At 39.6% G+C, this 15,812-nt stretch overlaps 1 protein-coding gene across 3 annotated transcripts in view; it reads right to left on the bottom strand.

The window, feature by feature from the left end:
- LOC110839609 (limbic system-associated membrane protein-like) overlaps window positions 1–15,812 on the bottom strand; it is a 347,640-nt gene that overhangs the window by 289,161 nt on the left and 42,667 nt on the right. The gene's annotated exons all lie outside the window — the stretch shown is intronic.

Here is a 15,812-nt window from a genome sequence, read left to right as displayed (position 1 = left end):
TCGGAATGTAGCTGAATTTATGCAGAATACATTTCAACACTACGTTCTACGCATATTTCAATCTCAAATTCATTTCTGTGCACTTGAAAAAGAGAAAAATATAGTGCCGGGAACAGCGATCTTTGTGAGACGACATTTTCATGGCGTGAAAAACCACAATTATGATAACTCCATTAGCAGGGTCCTACTTCAAAATCTGATAGTTTGTCAGAGTCTCAATAAATTCTCCGATGTATACCAGGGATTCTTCACCAGGGGGTAAACAATGAGGATCTCCACAGACACGTAGATCGATCCAAGGCCTTCCGAATGGGATTCGGGCGCTACGTCAAAGGAGAAAAGCTTCTCCTTATTTTGTAAGACTTGAGGTTCTCACAGCGGTGAGTATGAAGATATCCGTCTTCTGGGTTATTGCGCTGTGTAGTTTGGTCGATGTTAACCAACGTTTCTGAGGTCATACTGCCTCCGTCATCAGGGCGATGAGTATGAAGATTTCTGTCTTCTGGGTTGTTGCGCTGTGTAGTCTGGTAGATGTTAACCAAACGTTTCAGAATATTCATCGCCCTGATGATGGAGGCAGTATGACCTCTGAAACGTTGGTAAACATCAACCAGACTACACAGCGCAACAACCCAGAAGACAGAAATCTTCATCGCCCTGATGACGGAGGCAGTATGACCTCTGAAACGTTGGTTAACATCGACCAGACTACACAGCGCAACAACCCAGAAGACAGAAATCTTCATACTCATCGCCCTGATGACGGAGGCAGTATGACCTCAGAAACGTTGGTTAACATCGACCAAACTACACAGCGCAACAACCCAGAAGACAGAAATCTTCATACTCTGATGACGGAGGCAGTATGACCTCTGAAACGTTGGTTAACATCGACCAGACTACACAGCGCAACAACCCAGAAGACAGAAATCTTCATCGCCCTGATGACGGAGGCAGTATGACCTCTGAAACGTTGGTTAACATCGACCAGACTACACAGCGCAACAACCCAGAAGACAGAAATCTTCATACTCATCGCCCTGATGACGGAGGCAGTATGACCTCAGAAACGTTGGTTAACATCGACCAAACTACACAGCGCAACAACCCAGAAGACAGAAATCTTCATACTCTGATGACGGAGGCAGTATGACCTCTGAAACGTTGGTTAACATCGACCAGACTACACAGCGCAACAACCCAGAAGACAGAAATCTTCATACTCTGATGACGGAGGCAGTATGACCTCTGAAACGTTGGTTAACATCGACCAGACTACACAGCGCAACAACCCGGAAGACAGAAATCTTCATACTCATCGCCCTGATGACGGAGGCAGTATGACCTCAGAAACGTTGGTTAACATCGACCAGACTACACAGCGCAACAACCCAGAAGACAGAAATCTTCATACTCATCGCCCTGATGACGGAGGCAGTATGACCTCTGAAACGTTGGTTAACATCGACCAGACTACACAGCGCAACAGCCCAGAAGACAGAAATCTTTTACTCATCGCCCTGATGACGGAGGCAGTATGACCTCTGAAACGTTGGTAAACATCGACCAGACTACACAGCGCAACAACCCGGAAGACAGAAATCTTCATACTCATCGCCATGATGACGGAGGCAGTATGACCTCAGAAACGTTGGTTAACATCGACCAGACTACACAGCGCAACAACCCAGAAGACAGAAATCTTCATACTCATCGCCCTGATGACGGAGGCAGTATGACCTCTGAAACGTTGGTTAACATCGACCAGACTACACAGCGCAACAGCCCAGAAGACAGAAATCTTTTACTCATCGCCCTGATGACGGAGGCAGTATGACCTCTGAAACGTTGGTAAACATCGACCAGACTACACAGCGCAACAACCCGGAAGACAGAAATCTTCATACTCATCGCCCTGATGACGGAGGCAGTATGACCTCTGAAACGTTGGTTAACATCGACCAGACTACACAGCGCAACAGCCCAGAAGACAGAAATCTTTTACTCATCGCCCTGATGACGGAGGCAGTATGACCTCTGAAACGTTGGTTAACATCGACCAGACTACACAGCGCAACAACCCGGAAGACAGAAATCTTCATACTCATCGCCCTGATGACGGAGGCAGTATGACCTCAGAAACGTTGGTTAACATCGACCAGACTACACAGCGCAACAACCCAGAAGACAGAAATCTTCATACTCATCGCCCTGATGACGGAGGCAGTATGACCTCTGAAACGTTGGTTAACATCGACCAGACTACACAGCGCAACAGCCCAGAAGACAGAAATCTTTTACTCATCGCCCTGATGACGGAGGCAGTATGACCTCTGAAACGTTGGTAAACATCGACCAGACTACACAGCGCAACAACCCGGAAGACAGAAATCTTCATACTCATCGCCATGATGACGGAGGCAGTATGACCTCAGAAACGTTGGTTAACATCGACCAGACTACACAGCGCAACAACCCAGAAGACAGAAATCTTCATACTCATCGCCCTGATGACGGAGGCAGTATGACCTCTGAAACGTTGGTTAACATCGACCAGACTACACAGCGCAACAGCCCAGAAGACAGAAATCTTTTACTCATCGCCCTGATGACGGAGGCAGTATGACCTCTGAAACGTTGGTAAACATCGACCAGACTACACAGCGCAACAACCCGGAAGACAGAAATCTTCATACTCATCGCCATGATGACGGAGGCAGTATGACCTCAGAAACGTTGGTTAACATCGACCAGACTACACAGCGCAACAACCCAGAAGACAGAAATCTTCATACTCATCGCCCTGATGACGGAGGCAGTATGACCTCTGAAACGTTGGTTAACATCGACCAGACTACACAGCGCAACAGCCCAGAAGACAGAAATCTTTTACTCATCGCCCTGATGACGGAGGCAGTATGACCTCAGAAACGTTGGTTAACATCGACCAGACTACACAGCGCAACAACCCAGAAGACGGATATCTTCATCTCCTTATTTTGTTTCATTTTCAAAACGGCATGAGACGTACAAACCATTTTCGTGGTACAAGTTTTAATGCGTGTAGATGTTAGCTGTACTACACCACGACAAGCCCTGGGTCTGACCCCAAACGAAAACGAGATACTCGCACTTTAATGTAACGTCACAGACGCAGGATCTGTTGAAGAATGAGGATGATTCATATCTGTATCCAACTAATGTCCACTCGGAAAAGTTGCATTTCTGTGGAGTTGGGTCCAGTCTGGGGTGAAGGCAATCGTAGGCCGACACGCCCAGCAATCTCTCATCTTCTGATATCTCTCTCTCGCAACTGACGAGATTTCCTCTCTGTTCCACACAAGAACTAGTGGCCATCTTGAACAACCAATAAATCGGGTTCATCTCCTCCCATTTTACCGCTTTCTTTATATCTAACTTCCGTTCCAATGCATTGCCAACGTTTTTAGCAAAACGAGTTCACTAACCATTAGACATACTTTCAGTTTCCCAAAGGGTACAGACTATTTCAAAGAAATTACCACTTTAATCGGAACCCATAAGACGCTTTTAAATAAGGAAATGTGGTACAGTCATACACACTGAAAACGTCTTATTATCGCAATATTGTAAACTATCTTGTTCTATCTTGATTAATAATGAACACTATTCAGTTCAAACACGGCAATACTTCCAGACGGACATAACTCCTCCAGAACTTCATTTCTGGTATGTTTGAAATTAAATTTATCAATATATTATTTTATTTTCTAATTCTAATTTATTAATATTCATTTAGTCTTTATATTATTTACTTTACAGGATGATACAAAAACAACAACAAAAACGTTCACCCACACAAAATCATGTTAAGCACGACGTACATACAGAACAACTTCGAATACGATATTAAAAAATACAATAAAATCTGGAAGAAAACATCATTTGAAATTTGAAATCTGATAAACATCTGACTAAAAAGTTGCATTTAAGAAATTATATTTAAGTTTATATAATTTTATACACCTGAAGATGGTTCTTTTAGAACTGAAACATGTCGTGTAAAAAGTGATATTCTAATGTAAATCGAACATTTCGATAGAGAATATCATTTAATATATTTTAAATATTTAAATGTTAATTATGGTAATATTTTAATATTTTATATTTAATAGGAATTTTATTGTGATTAGACTGACAAGATTTAAACAAATATATCTTGTTCTATTTCTTGGTAATATTAGTTGACTTTGAAAGAGAATATCATTTAATATATTTTAAATATTTAAATGTTAATTATGGTAATATTTTAATATTTAATAGGAATTTTATTGTGATTAGACTGACAAGATTTAAACAAATATATCTTGTTCTATTTCTTGGTAATATTAGTTGACTTTGAAAGAAAATATCATTTAATATATTTTAAATATTTAAATGTTAATTATGGTAATATTTTAATATTTAATAGGAATTTTATTGTGATTAGACTGACAAGATTTAAACAAATATATCTTGTTCTATTTCTTGGTAATATTAGTTGCCTTTGAATGACAAAGAAGCATACGGACGTACCATATCTCATGTGATTAGTCACCGACTGTTTAGGCAAGGGTTCGTACCCAGGGCAATCCGTGTTGGATTTATGGTGGACAAAAAGCCACTGAGACAGATTTTTTTCTCGGGTCCTTCGGTTTTTCGCTGTTCCATATTTATTTATGTATCTAACGGGGCACAATAGCGATCCATTTCCGTAGACAGATTAGCCTCATCACATCGCAAAAGTAACACCGAAAAATATCACCGAATTAACATGTCAGCATGGTTCTGATTCCAAGCACGATAATCACAAAGAAAAGTTCCATGTATCTGGAACCTCTCCTTTAATTTCGTGTTCAGTTACACAGTCAGCGCCATTTCCTACTTTGTCGTTATGTCCAAAGTTAACCTCACATGTCGAGCTAATGAGAACGGTACAGTCGAAATAACAATATTATACAACGTACCCACTAAATGTAAGGGATTTTAATTAAAGATTACTATAATTTACATGTAGGTAACACTGATGAAATTTTTAATCTTTTTTTAAGCAAGGATATTGTGGCATGAAGAAGACACACTGAGAATCGAAACTTGTGAGGAATTTATTATTTTTTTATGTTTTATGTGAGAAACAATGGTCGAATAGACTTGGAAGTGTTGTGCACGGAATGACTCCATACATAATTAATAGTCCCACATTCGTTTTAACATTTGTCCTCCATATCTTCCCACAGTCACCAAATGTATTCTCTAATAATCAAATACGACAAATAGTTTCGTATTATCTGCGTCGTAATAAAGCTAATTAATGTACCGTTGGGGTCGGATATTAACCGTTTATGTTAATAAATCTAGCTCGTGTTCCTGATAACATGAGTTACTATATTATTATCTAAAGAATTTCTGTGCCCCATGAAGTTACTTTAAAGGCCAATTATTATACGTCAACAAGATTGGAAAGGTGTACTCTTTTGAGCACACTGATATTCCGAAGGTGTTGTGCACGACACCGCGTAGGTCAGTGTTGCACTAATGTAATTCGAGGTTATTGTTGAGCAATGACAGACTCCAGAAAATTGACAGTGGAACCACGGTTCCGGAGAATTTGACGTAAATACGTCTATACGGAAAGGAAGTTTATATATTGGCTTTATTCTAAATATTTCATTTATACGAGGTGCGATCGAAAGGATTAGAGACTGCGCGTATAAAAACCCGTACACTTATCTCAGGTATTAAATTCATCCATCACCCTCGAAGTAGTTCCCCTGGGAGTGAACACAACGATCCCAGCGCCGCTGCCAAGCCTGGAAGCATCCCTGGAAATCTTTCTTTGTCAGCCTGTCAAGCACCATCTGCGATTCTGTCTGAATCTCTTCTATCGTCTCAAATCTCCTTCCCTTTAGCTGAATTTTTATCTTTGGGAAGAGGAAGAAGTCACACGGCGAATAAGGAGGGTGCGGGATGACGGCCATGGTGTTTGAGGCCAAAAACTGCCGAACTTTGAGGGCGGTGTGCGCTGGCGCGTTGTCATGATGCGTCGTATGTGGAGTTCTTCCTTTAGAATCAGCTGACAGGTCTCATAGCCTATCCCAACAATGTCGCACAAGTCGTTGATGGTACGACGTCGATCTTCGTGAATGGCCTGCCGAATCTTCGTAACATTTTCGGGCGTTGTGCTCGAAGATGTTCGTCCAGAACGCTCGTCATCATCGACAGAGGTTCGGCCATTTTTAAAACGTGAATGCCACACAAAAGATTGTGCACGACCCATTGCGGACTCCCCAAATGCTTGCTTTAGCATTTCATAGGTTTCCGTAGCCGTTTTGGCGAGTCTTTGGCAAAATTTGATGCACACGCCATTCCGAAATCGCAGGAGGGTCGGTATAATACACTACCAAAACGCCCGTAACTAAGAAACAAATGCTAATTCGATGATGCCGGCTGGCACACTGATTCACTATGAATGTAGGCCGCACCCCCTAGCGGCAGAAGCTCGTACTACATCCGGTTCGCCCTCTATTGACACAGTCTTAAAACTTTCTGATCGCACCTCGTACATGCTTTACATTTGAGATAAGTTTGATTAAGACATTGCTTATTTAACTTGAATTAGTTACGCTTAAGATGGGTCTGTAGTAGATGAATGTAATGTAAGGTAAGGTAATGTTTTATAGGTAACAACAATGCCGAGTAAACACGACGTTTCCTAGGTAACCAGGTTACACTTTTTCGTTTCCTTTTTCGTTCCACTATTTTGCCGAATGACGCTTCCTTATAGACGTATTCACGTCAAAAAAATCTCCTTAAATAATTGTTTCACAGTGATCCGGTGTTATTGTTCCTCTACAATGTGACTTCGGCTTTCAAAGTTGATCAACAATGTCTCAAAGTCTGTCGCGGTAATGTAATCCGATGTCACTGCTGCAAACAATGTGTTCCAGCAATGAAACAGCGGATTCAATTGTTGGGTAACAATGACCTTGGTCGTGTGAGTCGCTTATCCCTACAAAGAAACGATGGCATGGATGAGGTCTTGTGTTCTGAGCTCACGATAGAGAGCGATGAACATCTACAAAGCAAAGTGAACGTATATGAATTTTTAACAGCTCTTTGGAAAACCTAATCTGTTTTGCATACGTGCGAATGAATTTCCTGTAAAAATGTAAAAGGATTTTGAGGACAATCTTACAAAGACAAAAGGATTCAATTTCCAGGAACTATATCTTCATGAATTTACTTGTCACAGTCTTCCAGTACTGGAATTGATTAATGCTCACCCACAACCTCATCTGTTCTCTAGAGAGAGACAGGGGTCGAGAGGACCACGTAATTCATGGTCACTTACAGGTGGTCGTGACGCGCTCGGCTCCCACACTTGACGGGAAGACATGTCGCTTTCGCACCGCTTTGACAATAACTTGCAGAACAACAAACAGCCCCTCTGGTGTGAGACAAATACAAGCACCTGCTCGTTTCACAAATACTTCGAGTAATTTTATTTTTAATTGTATTCGGAAAGTTCCCATTTCGAATCTGTGCAATGAGAATCGTCTACTTTGAAGCTTATTCAAAGAAACATTAAATAGTAAAACCTGTGGGGTCACTTCGGATACCTACGCGTTGATGTGAAGATAATATTAAAAAGGATTTTATATAAATAAAATATTTGCTTGTAGACTGGATATAACTGGCTCAGAATAGGATATAGGGGGGGTTGTTCTCCAGGGTAATGAGCTTGTGGGTGAACGTCTGGAACTTCTTGACTAGGGAAGAAATTTGTCGTCAAAGAATGTCCTTCACAGAATTACGTTAATATTTTAATATTTTCCGTCAAATCACAATTTTTAATAATAGGATAATAAAATATAAAATATTTAAAATATCATTTCACGTTCCGCATCGATGCGGATCGATATGGAACATGAATGATATTTTATTATCTTATTTATAAGAAATTTTAAAATAAAAATTATATTGTGATCAGACGGATTAAAATAAATAATTGATATTAACTTACACGCCAACTGATAATATGGGTACACACTGACCTCCAGAAACACTAACGTAGTTCAGGCATCACTTATACCTCTCAGCTTAAATCTGAACCTGCCAAATCTAACGCAGCTTAATACTACTGGGTATTATTATATATTATTATTTAGTGTTCAGTCTGACGACAGGTCCATATGAACAGGATCCTTCCATCCTTTTCTCGGACTGGGACCTGTTCATATACGTTCTTAGCAGATGATCCAGAAGTGGTTTGCCATTGCCTTCTTCTGTGTGTGAATGGAGTAATTGTTGGGATGCCACGGAGGAAAACTCCGTGTTGCCTAGACCACGGCCTTGCCCAACACAAGTTATAAATTCGGGCACCGCCGGGAATCGAACCCGAGAACCCAGGATTACAAGGCCAGCGTTCTAACCGCTAGACCACCTCATCTTATTATTATTTAGTGTTCTGTCTGACGACAGGTCCATATGAACAGGATCCTTCCATCCTTTTCTCGGACTGGGACCTGTTCATATACGTTCTTGGCAGATGATCCAGGAGTGGTTTGCCATTGCCTTCTTCTGTGTGTGAATGGAGTAATTGTTGGGATGCCACGGAGGAAAACTCCGTGTTGCCTAGACCACGGCCTTGCCCAACACAAGTTATAAATTCGGGCACCGCCGGGAATCGAACCCGAGAACCCAGGATTACAAGGCCAGCGTTCTAACCGCTAGACCACCTCATCTTATTATTATTTAGTGTTCTGTCTGACGACAGGTCCATATGAACAGGATCCTTCCATCCTTTTCTCGGACTGGGACCTGTTCATATACGTTCTTGGCAGATAATCCAGGAGTGGTTTGCCATTGCCTTCTTCTGTGTGTGAATGGAGTAATTGTTGGGATGCCACGGAGGAAAACTCCGTGTTGCCTAGACCACGGCCTTGCCCAACACAAGTTATAAATTCGGGCACCGCCGGGAATCGAACCCGAGGCCCCAGGATTACAAGGCCATTTAACAGTAATTTTCTCACAAATAAAGTGTAGTGTCATGTCTGTACTGTCTCCCAACTTGACGTTTAAATAGAAGTAGCGTGTCATTATTTAGTCATCTGCCCCCAAAGTCTGCAATGTAAAACCCTTTCCACCGCATGTTTACGTTTTGGAAATACCAATTTCAGCAACAGTTAAACAAACTAAGCTGACTATTCTCTACAAACGCCTCTCTCATAGACGTAATAGACTGAATACGTAGTGGAACGTAAATCTATGATCCTAACTAACCTATTGTTCACTTACAGAAACAAAATATTATTTTACTGTTTCGTCTCACTAACCATGAACTTTAATCAATCTCGTGGCCTAGTTATTACGTAACATCAGAGCTTAACTGTGTCCTCGTCTTAAGCTGTTTCCATGCACGAGTAACTTACCAGCGCCCATCCAATTAAGAGACGCCAGTGAATGTGGCAAATGATAAAAGTGTAAAGTCTTTTTCTGATGAAAATTTCTTTGGATATAATTTATTAGTTGGATTGATTATATCCGCTTTAGGGCCATCGAAACAGACACGGTAATTTTAAATGTATACATTTATTAATATATTACATTTAATTAATTTAATTAATTAATCTTGTCCGTCTAATCACAATTTAATTTAAAATTAAGATAATTAAAATACCATGTGATGCTCCTTATCGAAACATTCGATTTACATTTGGAACATCACTTTCTCACTACATGTTTCGGTTCTTAGATGAACCATCTTCAAGTGTGTAAAAATTACAATTATATAAACTTAAAACTTAATCATAATTTCTTATATGCAACTTTTTTGTAGTTGTTTATCAGTTATTAGTGATGTTCACTTCCAGATTCCATTTTAATATATTTGAAGTTGTTCTATATATGTGCGTTGTGTTCAAATAAACTTTTAGGTTAGTGAATGTTTTTGTTGATGTTTTTTATATCAGTCTGAGATGAGAGGTATAGATGAGTTCCGACTGTCTGGAAGTACTATCGTATCGTAATATATTACACTTTAATTAATTAATTAATTAATTAACTGGTTTAGTGCCACAGAACACGGAAGAGTTGAGAGTTTATAACCAGTTAGTGATGTCCTCTGACAATAAATTCTGTAAGCTACTGCACACAATATGACGTATACTACTGAGCAGTTTTGTGTGAAAAGGTTCTATAAAATATGGTTAGTACGGTGCAATATGAGTTTGAAGGTGAGATATAATCGCAGAGAAATACCAAGAAAAACAGCAAACGAGAGGTTAGTGAAGACGTTTGAACACATCTCATCCTGTGACAGACAATTGAAGGCGTTCTTACCGGGAAAAATCTGTGAGAAGAACTGAGATCATTACATGTGCATGGTAAGTGCTTAATTTTAGGCAAAGCAAATACGTCAAATGTCCTGGGCGATTTGAAATTAGATGGTCTTGGCGACCTTATTTGAATCCCTACAGAACTTAATATAAGAATTCTTCAAGGATGATGTCCAAACGAATAATCTACACAAGGGTGAATCAATTGAAGCAGAGTATTTCAGAAGGAAACGCTGGCTACAGCTATAGAGAATTTTAGCAGACGTCAGGAAATGGTATTAGACGCACAGGCCTCGCAAAATGAACACGTTTTTTTCCTAACACATGAACTCACAACTGTTAAGTGTCCTGTGACACTAAATTCAACATTGTCACAAAATATATGTATTTAAAACTACTGGGGTTTCTTTCTGATTATGTATTCAGATATAAATTGCTGTCCCGAGTGAAAGAAAATGTTTATTTTCCATTAACAACTATAATTTAATCAACTAATCTCAGTAAACTGAAATATGTGGTGAAAGGGATTTTAATTATGTTTCTTGATACTTTATTTCCGGAATTATCAGCAATCTCAGCTTAACTTTTCATCATTAATTCTTTCAGTTTCACGCTATTTATTATTCGCATTATAAACATCTATTAACCGCCACGGTGGTCCAGCGGTTAGAACGCTGGCCTTGTAATCCTGGGGGTCTCGGGTTCGATTCCCGGCGGTGCCCGAATTTATAACTTGTGTTGGGCAAGGCCGTGGTCTAGGCAACACGGAGTTTTCCTCCGTGGCATCCCAACAATTACTCCATTCATACACAGAAGAAGGCAATGGCAAACCACTTCTGGATCATCTGACAAGAACGTATATGAACAGGTCCCAGTCCGAGAAAAGGATGGAAGGATCCTGTTCATATGGACCTGTCGTCAGACAGAACACTAAATAATAATAAGATGAGCTGGACTAGCGGTTAGAACGCTGGCCTTGAAATCCTGGGGTCTCGGGTTCAATTCCCGGTGGTGCTCAAATTTATAACTTGTGTTGGGCAAGGCCGTGGTCTAGGCAACACGGAGTTTTCCTCCGGGGGATTCCCCGGTTTCTCCGTGGCATTCCAACAATTACTCCACTCACACACAGAAGAAGGCAATGGCAAACCACTTCTGATCATCTCTGCCAAGAATGTATATATGTATGAGCAGGTACCTGACAACCTGAAGAGGTTGGAAGGATCCTGTTTATAATATATGGACCTGTCGTCAGACAGAACACTACAAATAAAAAAAAACATCTATTATTTCCTTGAACAGCGTTTAATCAAATGTTCTTCGTCAAAATGACGCCTTGCGTTTCCTTTGGGTTCAAAGGGCTAAACAATTTCCACTAAACCTGACTGCATTTTGTAAAACATATTCCACACGTGTCTCGTTTTCAAAGAAATATAACTACAGTTACAGATAATATTCTTTCAGAGTCTTTACTGTCTGTCCCCCCCCCCCAATTAATTTATTCCAGTAATTTAAAACGCATTAGAAATAGTGTTTTGCGAAGAATTTCTGTCGAGTTACCATATACAGACAAATGTTTATAAAGAACTACAGTACACATAAAACCCATTTAGATGCTTCGACGCAGGATATTATAATTTTTCAACGGTACTAGACTTTGCTTACCTCACATTCTGAATCTTAACAACAAACATTGCTATAGGACTGCATGTGGTTACCGACTTTAAGAGGCCTTGGTGTAGCACTGACAGCCATGGACAGGAACAGAACAATCCATAGCCACTACTGAATACACAAACAACACATGGCTAATAAGAATTGTACTTTGAGGAACTTGCGATGAATATTGTGTTTGTAATGTGTTTTATTCAAATGGGAGCGTCACAGTTCCCTTTGGACAGCGTCGTCAGCGTTACTATTGGTGTAATGGACCGATATCATTCATCGTGTGTCTACTTGTTCCACGCCGCACGCATACAAGGTGAGCATTGCAATGGAATTATACGTTTGTCGCTGATCGTTTAGAAAATATAAAGTAGGAAACTTAAATTTAAGGGAAAGACCATGTATGAGGTGCGATCGGAAAGTTTCAAGACTGCGCGTATAAAAACCCCTACACTTATCTCAGGTATTAAATTCATCCATCACCCTCGAAGTAGTTCCCCTGGGAGTAAACACAACGATCCCAGCGCCGCTGCCAAGCCTGGAAGCATCCCTGGAAATCTTTCTTTGTCAGCCTGTCAAGCACCATCTGTGATTCTGCCTGAATCTCTTGCCAAAGACTCGCCAAAACGGCTACGGAAACCTATGAAATGCTAAAGCAAGCATTTGGGGAGTCCGCAATGGGTCGTGCACAAACTTTTGTGTGGCATTCACGTTTTAAAAATGGCCGAACCTCTGTCGATAATGACGAGCGTTCTGGACGACCATCTTCGAGCACAACGCCCGAAAATGTTACGAAGATTCGGCAGGCCATTCACGAAGATCGACGTCGTACCTTCAACGACTTGTGCGACATTGTTGGGATAGGCTATGGGACCTGTTAGCTGATTCTAAAGGAAGAACTCCACATGCGACGCATCGCAGCCAAGTTTGTGCCAAGGCTCCTGTCTGTGGACCAGAAGCAGAATCGACTTCTCGTTTGTCAGGAGCTCAAAGATCTTGCAAGAACCGACCCCAACTTCCTTTCTAAGCTCCGTGTGACTTATTCCTCTTCCCAAAGATGAAAATTCAGCTAAAGGGAAGGAGATTTGAGACGATAGAAGAGATTCAGGCAGAATCGCAGATGGTGCTTGACAGGCTGACAAAGAAAGATTTCCAGGGATGCTTCCAGGCTTGGCAGCGGCGCTGGGATCGTTGTGTTCACTCCCAGGGGAACTACTTCGAGGGTGATGTATGAATTTAATACCTGAGATAAGTGTACGGGTTTTTATACGCGCAGTCTTGAAACTTTCCGATCGCACCTCGTACGAGAAACTGCTTATTCTTCATAACTGAAATTCTGTGTCTCCGTAAATAGATATAATTAAATATTATTTGTTTGTGTTGTACAAACGTAACCCGGAAACTAATGACTAACTGATTTGTAAGCTGTTTAGAGTATGTTTCTTTTCTGCAGAAACTCTGATTTACTCTGAGTGCTGCATAATGATTATAACCTCGTTACAGATAACTTAAAAACTCATAGTTTGTTGGTTCTGAAGAAACTCCTAAAGGCAGAAAACATTTCGGTTGGTTCTGTGAGTATGGCAACGAACCCCGACGCACTTGATGGAATGAGTTGCCAGGGAAACCGCCCTCTCTTTGTCTTAGCATCGAGTTGTGAAACAACACGAAGTTACTTGAATCAGGTAAAACACGAATTGTGTTGTAACACTTAAAATCAGATTTGTGTTCCATGTTCCGTTCTATTAGTCAGTTAACTGCGATGCTAAACCACCCATCAGTTTTAACGCTTAGTGTTCCCGCAATACATCTCTCCTCCCACATCTCAGGAGTCGACGTCAGAAGATAAGGAATTGATTTTACACTAATTTTCTTTAATTTTAAGATCTGCTACTATATTTGTTTAAATCTTGTCAGTCTAATCACAATAAAATTTCTATTAAATATTAAAATATTATCATAATTAACATTTAAATATTTAAAATATATTAAATGATATTCTCTATCTAAATGTTCGGTTTACATTAGAATATCACTTTTTACACGACATGTTTCGGCTCTAAAAGAACCATCTTCAGGTGTATAAAATTGTATAAATTTAAATATAATTTCTTAAATGCAACTTTTTAGTCAGACGTTTTTCAGATTTTAAATTTCATTTAAGAAATTATATTTAAGTTTATACAATTTTATACACCTGAAGATGGTTCTTTCAGAGCCGAAACATGTCGTGTAAAAAGTGATATTCTAATGTAAATCGAACATTTCGATAGAGAATATTATTTAATATATTTTAAATATTTAAATGTTAATTATGATAATATTTTAATATTTAATAGGAATTTTATTGTGATTAGACTGACAAGATTTAAACAAATATATATTTATCACAATATGACGCAACTTTATCATCTGCTACTAAATGACTATACTGCAAAATTCATACATTTAATGTATTCTTATTAGGTTCTTATATATCCCTTGTATGATAGTTTACACTTAGTAATTCACCGTCTGTGTAATGTTCTTCGCTGTGGTTGCTAAAATTTATTTTATACATCACGTTTAACGGTTCTGTATTGTGCATGAAAAAGTCCTATTATCCTAATAGGATTTCTAACTGTGAGCATTTGTCAGATTTTTGTGTGTGCAACGGAGACACAAAACCTTTTTCCTCATTAAAATCTGTATTAATCGCATTAAAAGGAATACCACATGAGTTTAATTACAATGTTTTATAAAATTCTTCCAGGTTTCTGTCACGCCTCTTATTTCGCGTGGAATATGGCTCATGTTCTTCTCTGCATCTTCAATAGAGGAATATTTTACCGATGTTAAAGTTCCTTACGACTGCGAATTCCTCGTTGGCCAATCTCTTAGTCGGAAAGGAATCGAGGATTTTACGATTTCTCTTAAGAAAATTTATCAGGACCACCCCTCGCGGACGTCCAAGACGCACAGTGTTGCCAACTGGACATCCAGTGACGGTTTAATTTGGCCCCCAAAACCTCTACTTAACAGGAGAGAAAACCTGCATGACCTTGTGATCAGAGTGGGGGTACCTGGAGAGGTAAATGTTTTGGTTTTATAATATCGATTATAAATGCTCTAGTTAATTGTTCTTGCGTGCCTAACCTCTCTTTTAATTTCATGTCCAGGTTCGTTCTGATATCAATTCAAAATGCAGACGACATACAACGTTTTGTAGAACTTCATATGAAATATGGAATACTTTACAGGATAAAATTAATTTTAAGTAAGTATATTTGAATTAGAACAGAATTTGAAGCTTCGCTTTTAAATGTTGCATATCATAAGGTGGCATATACACAGAGATGCCTTTTTATGGCCGTTAAGACCATTGAAATTTCGATATTAGGTATAAAGACGCGAGCTCTGCGTAGTTTTGTGTTTGGCTGGAATTATGTAGTGGACAACAGCTGCTCAGAGGAGCGTTAAATGAAAGGGTTGATTTGAGGGTCGCATGTATACCACCTACACAGACAGTGAAAAACGGTGGTCTCTTCTTCATACAAGAACGAACTTCCAGAGTCCACGAAAGACTAGAAATTCCTTGACTATCTCAGTTGCCGTCAGATTCTCAAAAAAAATATTTATGTCTATGGAATTAGTCCGTTAAATATGACTACAATTTAATATTATATTAACGAAATTTATTGTATTTACTAGAATTACAATTACGCCTACTACAACAACGCAAAAATACAGCGAGTTTAGTAATAAAGGTGGAGGCAACTGTCACTTCTCGGCTGGAACTGCACGACTCACCACACA

The sequence above is a fragment of the Zootermopsis nevadensis genome, unplaced genomic scaffold (genome assembly GCF_977971745.1).
Source record: "Zootermopsis nevadensis isolate Lab colony 2312 unplaced genomic scaffold, Znev_1.0 Znev_ptg000019l, whole genome shotgun sequence".
NCBI classification, from domain to species: Eukaryota; Metazoa; Arthropoda; class Insecta; order Blattodea; family Termopsidae; genus Zootermopsis; species Zootermopsis nevadensis.
The sequence above is the reverse complement of the archived record's forward strand: the minus strand, read 5'-3'. Positions and strand labels throughout refer to the sequence as shown.